Source organism: Leptonychotes weddellii, chromosome 3 (genome assembly GCF_054177405.1).
Source record: "Leptonychotes weddellii isolate Sample4059 chromosome 3, ASM5417740v2, whole genome shotgun sequence".
Lineage (NCBI taxonomy): Eukaryota > Metazoa > Chordata > Mammalia > Carnivora > Phocidae > Leptonychotes > Leptonychotes weddellii.
In genome coordinates this window covers 4,891,279-4,902,107 of record NC_138371.1, presented here as the reverse complement: position 1 = coordinate 4,902,107, position 10,829 = coordinate 4,891,279, and the positions used below count along the sequence as shown (strand labels likewise).

Sequence of the window (10,829 nt, the reverse complement as noted above, 5' to 3'; positions counted from 1 at the left end):
AGACCTGTGCTTCCTCCAGGTTTCTGCATTGTAGGGGGCCCTCAGTCCTGCAGGGGGGGACTCCAGTCCCGCAGCAAGGCAGCTGGTAGTCCCCCACGTGGTTAGAGCGCAACCTCCAGAGTGGCCTCAGGTCAAATTCCGGTTCTACTACTTTCTTGCTGTCAAATCAACCCTCGGAGCTTCAGTCCACTCATGTGTGAAACGGACTAAAAAGAGTAGTCAAGTACGGGATTTTTTGAGGATTAAGCGTGTCATTCCATGGAAAGTGCTTGCCACACAGTAAGTGGTGGTGCAATTTACTGAGCATTTATTGAGCATCTACTGAGCTCTTCTTAGGTGCCAGGCATAGGGACACAAGTGGAAATGGTTATGATGCTATGAATTCCTCCTGCACTCTGCTCAGCAGGAAGTTCTCCTTCTTCGTAATGTTCAATGTGACTGCCCTTCTCGCCTTACTTACCACAGCCCTGCACTGCCTTCCTCCCACCGTGTGTTGGAAGCAGGATTCTCAGCATTAGGTACCACCCTCCGCGTCCTGGCCGACGCTCGCGGAGCCGTACCTCACCCAGGGGTCCCCGCGTGGGGTTCCCCGAGAAGGGATGGGAGGATGGGGGGGTGCAAGGAACACAGGAGCGCGACCAAAACGTAAGGATGAAGCTGCTGTATCTAGATCTGCTTGTTCCAGGGACCAAGACCCCGGGGGCGCCCAGCGGCCGGTACCCCATTCCCCGGCTGGCGCCCGGAGGAGGAAGATGAGGAAGCACCAAGGCGGGGTCCCAACTGGGGCTCCGGGAGACGCGGCGCCACCCCCTGCCTGCGCGCTCGCTCCCGGGCGGCCTCCCCGCGGCCCCGGCTCGGCCTCGCCCCTGCGCGCACGCCCAGCCCCAGCAAACCACACCCCGCCCGGGCCTCCGGATGGCCCCCGCTCGGCTCCGCCCCCTTCGCACTCGCCCCCCCCACCCCCAGCCTCCGGGCACCAACGGCTCGGCCCCGCCCCCTAATTATCCACATTCCCCCCCCCTCGGCCTGTCGGCGGCCTCAGCTAAGCCCCGCCCCCACTTAGTCCTGCCCCCTAATTATTCCCACCCCGCCCCGGTCTCGCAGCCTCCTTGGCTAAACCCCGCCCCCTCCGGCCTCGGCATTTTGCCCCCACACCCCCCAGACCCCCCCAACTCGTCCACACCCCGCCCGGGCTTCTGGGCCTCCCCAGATCGGCCACGCCCCCTCCATGTTTGCCCCGCCCCCGCCCGATCTGACTCGGGAGGTGGGCGCTTGGTTCCCCCTCCGCGTCCCCCTTTCTCTCCCGCCCGGTCTCCCAAGTGGCCTCGGCTCAGGCTCCGCCCTGCCCCCAGGCTCCACCCCCGCGGAGACCACCCCTGCCCTCCCTCCCTGGTCCCTACCTCGCGCGCCCCGCCCCGCGCGCCCCGCCCCCGCCCCCGCGGCCCCGCCCCGGCGCGGGGACCACCCTCGGCCCGGGGAGGCGCGGGCCGAGCGCTCGGGGCACTCTCGGCGGTCCTGGCCGCTCGCCGCCGCCGCGCGGAGATTCGCGCGGAGATTCCCGCGGAGCCGCGCGCGCCCCCGGTGGGGCCGAGCTCCCAGACCGCGAGGAGAGCCGCAGGAGCCCGCGGGGACGCAATGCGAGCCAGGTAGGCAGGCGGCAGTCAGGCGGTCCCCTGCGGGCCGCTCCCGCCCAGTGCCCGGCCTCGCGCCCACGGCGCCTGCCGGGGCTCGGCGGGCTCGCACCCTCGTGGGCGCCGATCGTTCCCCCGCCGCCTGAGTTCGGGGCTCCGGGTGCCCGGGCACAGCTGGCGCCGGGCTTGGGAAGCCTCGCGCCCCTCGCCGCCACTCGGGCGCCTGGGTCACCTAGGTGCAGGCGGGCGGGCCGGGGTTCCCGGCGCCGAGCCTCTGTCGGAGCCCCCGCGTGCGCCCGCGGAGCCCTCTCCCCGGCCCTGGAGCCTCCCGGGCAGGCCCTGCGGGGTGGCCCGGCGCGGCGACCGCACGCGTCCCCGGGGCGCCCCCTCGCGCGGTTCTGGGGAGGGGAGGGGGGCGAGCGGTCCCGGGTTAAACTTGTTGGTGACAATGCATATTTCAACTTAGGAGATGCCTGGTTTTAGGATGGTAATGCAAATCCCGGGTTCTGGCTGGGCCGTCCGGTGAGCGAGCAGCCGCGAGCTGACAGCGCGGGCTGCCGGCGGGTGGGGACGGCTGAAGAGAGGCACGTTGTTCTCTAAGTGATGTTTCCCGGGAAGCCCGCTCCGCGCTGCGGATTGGTGGTGCCCGGGAGTGCGGGCGGCTCCTGGCCCGGGGCCGCTCCTGCAGCCGGGGGACCAGGCCGGCGCTGGCCGTTCCCCGGGGTGCTGGGCGGTGCGAGAGCGGCGGGCCCTCTACGCGCGAAGAGGCTTGCGGGGCCTCACCATCAGTGAGATTTCGAAAGGGGACGTCGGGCTGGATTTTATTCGTGCTTTTTCTTGGCAAGTTAGTGCTGCAGATTTGTACTGTGTCCTTTATCAGTAATAAGTTCGTATAACTTTTGTTTGGTCACAAAAGCAGTAATATGCTTTGGGTAGAAAACGTGGAAAAAATGAAGACAAATATAAACAGTAAGACAGAAGCCATCCGTGATCCCACTGTTCTATCGGCCTTTAATGTTTGCATTCTTGGGGTCACAGGCTTACCGATTTAATGAGTAAGTTACAGCCGGAGCTTCTCTTGCCTAAATCAAAGTAATCCTTTATGCACCTCTCCCCTCCCCACCCTTCCAAGCATGGTGGTCTCTGAACACCTAAGTTCAGCTTTATTGGCCTGGCTGCCTTCTCAGCTGGCTACCAGTTCCCTTTCTGTGGGCCTGAGGTGGAGAGAGAAGGAAGCAGTCAGCCTAGAACGCTGGCTAAGACTGCATTGGCCTGGTGCCTCTCCACCTTCCCCTGTGGTTTTGGTTACTTGCCTTGTAAAAATGAAGGTAATGATTCTCAATCTGCTTCTCAGGCCACCATAAAAATTAATGGGTGGTTTGTGAAGCGTTTTGACATCCTTGGATGGACAGCGACTGTACTTTAAGGGGCTAGGGAGCATTTTGCTCTTCCACGTTGTTGCCGTCATCCAATTAAACAGTCTACCGCCCACCTGGCCGTCCTGACCAGGAAACAGACTCCAGGAATGTCCGGTGGAGCCTGGAGAACGTTCCTGGTTCCCGGCTCTGTGCATTCTGCCCAACAAAGGGAGGTGGGCGTGGGTGGGGGCTTGGAAGGAGACCACACTCCCCGATGGTCCTCTCCCTTCTGCTTTCTGCATATGGGTTGACGTGGAGAGGGTAAGGGACAGGTCCCCCGTTGCCCAGGCCCGATGCTTGTCCATCTGTGGAATGCCAAGGCCATGCTGATCCGAGAGGGAACAGTTAGTTCTGGGAGGACTCAGAAAGTGAACAAACCTGGCTTCCTAGGGATTTGTCTTACGGCTCACTTGTTTACTAAATGAACAATGAGCAGCTCAGATCTGCGGTGCCCCAGAAGCTTCTGTGAGCTTTAATTTTTTCCTGTTGTTCCAGGACTCAGGCACCACACTCTGTGGCCCTTTCAAACAATGAATAGGGACTCACACCATTTGTTAATGTCAGGTATGCGAAGCCGGAGTGGGGAGAGGAGCACACAGGTTGCCTTTTGTTCTCCTGGCATAGAAACAATGCTGGAAGAGCCTTTCCATAGCAGGTCTGCGGGGCTTCAGTCTGTCATTTGATAGTTTTCATTATTTTATTGTTGGATCCCACCGGCACTTTGATCTGCCCGAGGTCTAGTGGCTGATCCCAGCCCAGACACAGGGGGATTTCCAGAAGCACCCAGAAAGGGGACTGGACAAGTTGCTGCTAAGTGTCCTTAACTGGGCTCTCTGCCAGTTAGTATTATGCTCTTAATTTTCTTGGTGGAGGGAGGAAGAGGGAGTCTTCCTGGATTTTCTCCCTTGCTGTTGTTTGCTAACTTGATTGCTGGTTACCCAGCAGCCTGGACGTGCTTTCCTGTGGCTGCTGGAATGGACTTTTTCTTATTCTAATGGTTTCTCTTCTGTTTGTGAGGTGACGCTAATGTGAATGGGGTTTACGCCCCTGGGTCCTGGGAGGCCACTCCCTCCCCCATTTAAATCTTCCGATCCCAGCCAGTTACTTGTGGGAGGAGGCTTCCTGGCTTCCCTCAGCTTCTTAGGGGAGTCCTTGGCCTGAACAAGGTGAAGAGCCACGGAGTTCGACCCTTGCTGACCTCCTGCCTGGCTCCCTGTTTCGGGTATCAGCCTTGTTTTGACTGAGTAGCAGCTGCTGTTTTAGCAAATGGGGCTTTGGTCCAGCCATGTGGGTTTTCCTTAGCTTTGTTATTTTTCAAGTCCAGCACCTGAATTTGGACCGTGGTGTGATTTCTCTTCTGAGAATTCGAGGCAGGCCCCTGTGATATTTCCTAAGGCCCTGGAGCTGGGCGCTAGGACTTCTTTGTCTTGAGGTCGCTGTCTGATTAGCCGGAACCGGGAAGGGTCACCAAACCCAAACAGCTACGGAGACTTCACCCAGAGTGCTCTGCCCAGCTTTGCTCCTGGCCTGGAGGGGAGCCTGGGGCCACCCAGTGTCGACCCGCAGCTCCCCGCGCAGCGCCAGGCCGCCTGCCTTCCCAGCTATTGGCACAGCAGAAGCCCCACATTCCGCCATCACCCTCTGGAGGAGTGACAGAAAAATAATTCACCGAGTCCCCAAACACCCAGGGAACAATCCTGCTACTTATGCAGGATGTCTCAGGAAGCCTGAGCCTGCTTTTCAGTGGGCCCTGGGGGCATCCTCTTGTTACGGAACAGCACCTGATGCCACCTGGCCAAGCATCCTAAGGGAAAGGTTGTCAGTGTTTAGCCTTCCGAAGGCCAGAGCACACAGAAGGTATTTTAGAAATCAAGGGGTGGGTGGTGTGTTTCAAGGAGGGAAGGGTGAATCCCACAGAGGGCATCAGCCCCCACCCCCCCATCCGCCAGGTGGACTGGTGCCTGCCCAGATCGAACTGTCAGTAAGCCAATAGGATGTCAGGAAGGAGAGCGGTGTACTGAGCTCACCTAACTTAAGTTGAGATTTGGGGTGCTTTAGGGGTAGAAAGAGGTATCATTTGCTGATACCGAGGGCTTACGAAGCACCGGGCCTGGCATGCACACTTTAAGATCCTCACCCAAACCGTGTGGGGTTCCATTATACAGGAAAGCTATGAGGATTTAAGTAGTCCCCCAGCACAGTGGTCCCAAAGTGCTAGAGCCGGGAATTGAACCTGAAAGTGCCTGAGCCCAGCGCTCTTAATCCCATCTCCCAGGGTGCTGAGAGCAAAGACGCTCATGCATTCGGGTGGCATGATGACAGGCGCGTGAAGCCTCCCCTACACAGTTATAGAACTTGTACTCTGAAGGCGACGGAATCTTTAAAACCTGTAAAATGTTTGCAGCCTAAGGGGAAGGCAGCCGGGTTGTACCTTTATTCCTGGGGGTCTGATCTGTCCTCGCCCTGTCTGCAGGGTCCAGGTTGGTTTCTTTGGAAGACTGAGGCGTTGCAGTTGGGGTAACTCACACAGGAGCCCCCGTGAAGTCTGTCCTTTTACCATGAAGTGAGGGTATTCCGGGCAGACCGAGGTCACGAGAATAAGATAAAGATTATGGGAAGTCTCTCAAGTAAGTGTAAGATAAGGATTCCACCTTCCACTTCACAATGAAATAAATGACACACTGAGGAGATTATTCTTATCTGCTCATTAAAAGCTCATCTCTGGAGAAACTCTCTGCTGGTTCCTCTTAGCCCAGCGCTTTTGAACAAATTGAAAAGAATACTTCCTGTGGAAGGATTTTTGTGGTTCCAGACTCCTGTGATTCATCTTCTCCTCTCTCCCTCTTCCCCCTTCCCCCAGGCTATGGGACTGAGGGAAACCCTGCCCCATTTTTAGGAACATGGAAGCCTGTTCTAGTCCCCAGGCCTGAAGGGAATATAGGTGTCCTTTCCTGGATTCCCAGTGTAGGGGGCCCGTGTGCTGATAAACCTGCTCGGAGGAAAGGAACAAAGAACTCTCACTGTTGCACCTGCTGGTTTCGGTGGTGTGGTCTAAACATCCGCACTGTGGCCACTGGGAAGCTCCCAGGGCTGGCATTGTTGAACCACCCGTGTGAGCCAGCGAGAGCCGGCTGCAGCTCGCCCTTCACCACACTGGGCCCACCTGCTGGCCCCCCTTACAGAGCCGGCCACATGGTTAACTGGCTTCTTCGGGGACCATGTCTGCCCAGCAGGTGGGCGGGGAGAGGGTTCGGACGTCACTGGGTGCCGTGCTTTGGCCAGCTTCAAAACATACCGTATGTTGAAATCACCTGGGAGGTTTTTAAAAATCCACCTTTGCCAGCCTGATTCCCAGGGGAATGCAAATCTCTGAGGGCGGGGCCCAGACCCCGGCAGTTTCTAAAACCTCCCCATCAGAATCCCCATTTTCATATGTATCCAGGTTCCTCCACGCTGAGGTAGGGGGTCTGTGGGAAGGAGACTGGAGGAGTGGTATGGGGCTAGGGACGGCAGACCCTGTATTTGAGGCTGGACTTGCAACTTTCCCTTGAGGAGCCAAGGAAGGTTTTCAGGGCCAGGTTCTTGGAAAGGCAGGCAGAGGCCCAGATCTTTCCAGTTGCCAATTGGAGACCTTACTCCATTCATTGACTCTTTCCTTCCATGGGTGGTGATCAACATACTTGTTCTGCCTTGGTTGCTCTTGCTGGTCTAGAACAGAGAAGGGTCTTCGTGGAAGAAGGGGTCAGGATGAAGCCAGGAGCTCTGTCCTTGGAGAGACCGCTCCTTGGGTGGGTTTGATGAGCTGATCTCTGGTGTTAAAGCAGAGAGCCAGAGTCTAGGGGAGCTTCCCGGGACCACCCAAGTGAAGACAGGAGAAACTCACTGGTTAAGGGTTTTGTCAGTCTGAACTGGTTGCACACATAACTCTGATTATTTTTTCTCTATCACAATTAGCAGTAAAATTATTTTAAAATGTGAGAGCTCCTTGGGAGGGCAGCAAGCACATGGGAAGGGGGGAGGGTCCTTAAACGTCTGAGCCAGCCTTGTTAGCAGGTCTGACACTAGCAAGAGGGAAGCCAGGCCCCTGGGTTGTAGAATTTAAGGAGGCGTCCCTGGGGTTGTTCACCTGCAGGGTCTGCCTGCTGATCCGAGGAGGACCGAGAACCCTTTGAGAGGGCTGACTTGGGCCTCATTTCCTTAGGGTTGAGCCCATGAGCGTGGAAGAGCTCCCTGGAGACTCGAGCATGAGCCGGGGGGCCTGGGAGCACGCTTCTGGCTCACCTCATGAAGATGGGGCGGGAAGGCCAAAGAGGGAGTGGAGAAGCAGCTGGAGGAGAGAACAGGCAGGGTGTGTGTCCCTGAAGCCAGGCAGAAGGTGGGGGTGTAGAGGAAGGCGGTTGGGAGCCCAGTGCAAACAGGACAATTGTGGGGTTGATCGAAGAAGCAACAACGGGAAGACAGGAGGCCACTGGGTTTGGCTTGTCAGAACCGTGTGAGTGTGGTAGTTGAAAGATTCTAGAAAAAATAGAGAATATGGGAAAATATTAGTGGTAAAAGAAACGGAACTGTCATTTGATGGTGTTGAGACAGGAGGGACCTAGGGCTGGGTCAGACGGAGGGCCTGGGTTGCGGGGGCCAGCCCACAGTGGTGCAGGACGGCGAGTGCCCCCACGCCCTGTGAGAGAAGGAGATGGATGTGGGTGGTTGTCTTCAGGAAGAACAGGTTAAAAGACTTCCCCAAATGCCTTTTCAGGCTGTTGTGGCTGGGGGGACTCCTTGGTCCCTAAGACCCAGTTTAGACTCCTCAAGAAATCTTTCCTGAGTCCCCGAGGTCGGGAGCTGACCCGCAGCTTCTTGCATGTCCGCTGTCTTGCTAGGCTGGGCGCTACTGGGCACCGGTCACATTTCACTGATGGCCGCATCCTCAGTGCCAGACAGCACGTCCCATGGATGAGGAGATTGACAGGTGGAGACAGGGGCTGACCCAGGTGATCACTTTGGGTGGTGACTTACCGTATAACCATTCGGAGGCAGCATTAATATTCTCTTCTTAGACGTCTTAGCAGTTCCAAATGCACAATATGTGACAGAAGTAGTTTCTGGCTTTTAAGAATTCTGGCCTGTGAATAGTAATCAGCTTACTCATAAATTCTGTCAAGTGGCACCCCGGTTGCTCTGACATTTAACGTTTCATTCAGAGAGGCTTGCCCCACCTCTGTTTACCCATTTTACGCCGCTGCCCACTTTGAAAGGATTTGAATTTTTAATAAGTTTTGGATACAAAGAAGTAAGTGGAATATCTGAAAAAATGCATGTGCGTTCAAATATTTTTTATTACCCTGAGAATCGTCGCTTTGAGAAGTGGTGTCCGATATTTGTATGTGTCCTTCGTGTGAATGGAAAATAAAAGCACTGGGTTGAAAGTTCACTGGAAATAATTATTGGAGCTGATATAATACTTATAAATACTTCATGTAAAGTGCTGGGCCCAAGGCCTAAGACCAGAGTCACTCAGTGGACGGTGGTGAGGGTGGTGGTGGTAGGTAAACCGGGTCATCGGCTCTGGTCCGGTCTCACTGTTCCTCCCCGTGGCCCCCATCCCAATTCCCCTCGCAGAAGTTGGGATATTTTTTTTCCCTTTGTGGTTTCAGAAATCAGTGTTCAAGATGTTCACAAGAGGAGAGCCCTATCCCTCGGGGTCCTGGTTTTGTGCTGGTAGGCAGCTGTTGGATATCTTACCCTTATAGTGCCAGACGAGGAAACCCAAATTTCCCATTTCGCTCACCTTTCCAGCCCTCGTCAGAGGGTGCCGACTCTGGGGGACGTCATGGGAGATGGGACGCTGGCCGCACATCAAAAATGAGTTCTTTAGAGTTTACGTAGTGCACATAGTTGGCTTGTATTTTGTTAGAACCACCTGTGATTTCGGGGCTGTTCATTTGGGGAAGAGCGTGTGTTCGTCTCAGAGACAGATGCTAGAACCTTCTCTGCTCTGTAATCCGTAATCCGGGCGGTGGCAGACGCTGGCCCAGCCAGTCCCGGGAAAGGAGGGAAATGGCCCCCAGGAATTCCTTTTCTCCAGGCGGGAGCTTCGTCGGTTCCTTCACTTGGTATTTTATTTATAAATATTTTAAGAGCTTGAGAAATTCAGTTTCAGGTAATTTGACATTTAGATGCTCAGAATCTCTCAGATTCATAGTTACTATTTGAGGAGATACACGCGCACACACCCTTGAAATACTCCTACCCACCTCTTCACATAGGGATTTTTCTGTGGTTTCACCCGTTTACTGGGCTTTTCCTCTGTGTCAGGCACTGTGCTGGAGTCTTCTGTAAATGGCTCTTTCTTTTCAATCAATCCATGATGAAACAGTCTGATTTGCACAACCGAAAGTCGTATGTGCTTCAAGGAGAATCCTTATTAAGAATTAAGTGGCTAAGGGGGCGCCTGGGTGGCTCAGTTGGTTGGGCGACTGCCTTCGGCTCAGGTCATGATCCTGGAGTCCCTGGATCAAGTCCCGCATCGGGCTCCCTGCTCGGCAAGGCGCCTGCTTCTCCCTCTAACCCTCCCCCCGTCATGTGCTCTCTCTCTCTCTCTCATTCTCACTCTCTCAAATAAATAAATAAATCTTTAAAAAAAAAAAAAAAGAATTAAGTGGCTAGGGGCACCTGGGTGGCTCAGTCGGTGAAGCATCTGCCTTCGGCTTGGGTCATGATTTCGGGGTCCTGGGATCGAGCCCCAAGTTGCGTTGGGCTCCGCTCAGCAGGGAGTCAGCTTCTCCCTGCCTCTCTGCCTACTTGTGCTCTCTCTCTCTCAATCCCCCACACCGGTCTGTGTTCGAATCTTGGGCTTCTGTATACTTCCGGTTTTGACATTGGACAACTTTTTGGACTCCTTCAAGACCTGGTTTTTCTCATCTGTAACATGGTGGCGATAGTACTTACTTCTGGGGCCTGGGAGATGTCAACGTGGAGATGTGGATTTTGCTGCATCATCCCCCTGTGTTGGGCCTTGGGCCCCGTACCAATCCTGGGGAGTTTTTTGTGAGTCCTGTGTGCACTGTGGATTTTTTCTTAAAAATTGAGTAAATAGAGATTTTTTTTGGTGATGTTTCACCATCTGCATTAAACAGGAGTGCAGGGCTTTGATATTTTTAGGTGTTCAGTCTGACCTTTGAAATGTGTGCGGGCGCAGACTAGTTGCATGATGTATTGGTAAATGTCTCAATAAGGATTAGCTCCCCCAATCCTTGCCCCATTCCTCAGATTTCTGGGAGCTGGAGGAAATGCAAGGGATAGAGGTAACAGGTTGTGCCCCAGGCTCACACGTCGGATCGAGTGTGTGGGGACCAGCAGCCAATCGGTCGAGGCCACTGAGCCTGGGTCTTCCAAGGCCTGACCGTGAGCAGGGGATGAGAAGTGTGTTGGGGTCAATACAAATACTTTCTAGATAAACGAATTGTTTAGGGGATATTTTCTTGTGATTTTTCCTTCTTTTTTCTTAAAAAAAAAAAAGGAAAGGAAAACCTTTCCACTTGAGTTTTTTCTAATTACCCAAGTAATTATATGTTCATCTTGGAGATATTAGAAAATGCAAAAGGAGAAAAAAGTTAACATCGCTGGAACTTTGCCACCCACGAGAACCAGTCTGGTCTGAACTGGGTGTTTTTCTCTGACTTTCCAGTGTTGTCACATGTAGGTCTAGAAACTTCCAAACAAAGCAGGATCATAAGAGTGGGGACTTGTTCTGTGCATAGCAATTCTTTTTATACGGATCTTT

At 54.8% G+C, this 10,829-nt stretch overlaps 1 protein-coding gene across 2 annotated transcripts in view; it reads left to right on the top strand.

Annotated features, from left to right (window-relative positions):
- Positions 1–1,475: 1,475 nt before the first annotated feature.
- SH3BP4 (SH3 domain binding protein 4) overlaps positions 1,476–10,829 on the top strand; it is a 76,914-nt gene continuing 67,560 nt past the window's right edge. For both annotated transcript variants that reach the window (XM_081813343.1, XM_081813345.1), the window contains exon 1: positions 1,476–1,646. The gene's annotated coding sequence lies outside the window, so the exon portion shown is untranslated. The remainder of the gene's footprint in view (positions 1,647–10,829) is intronic.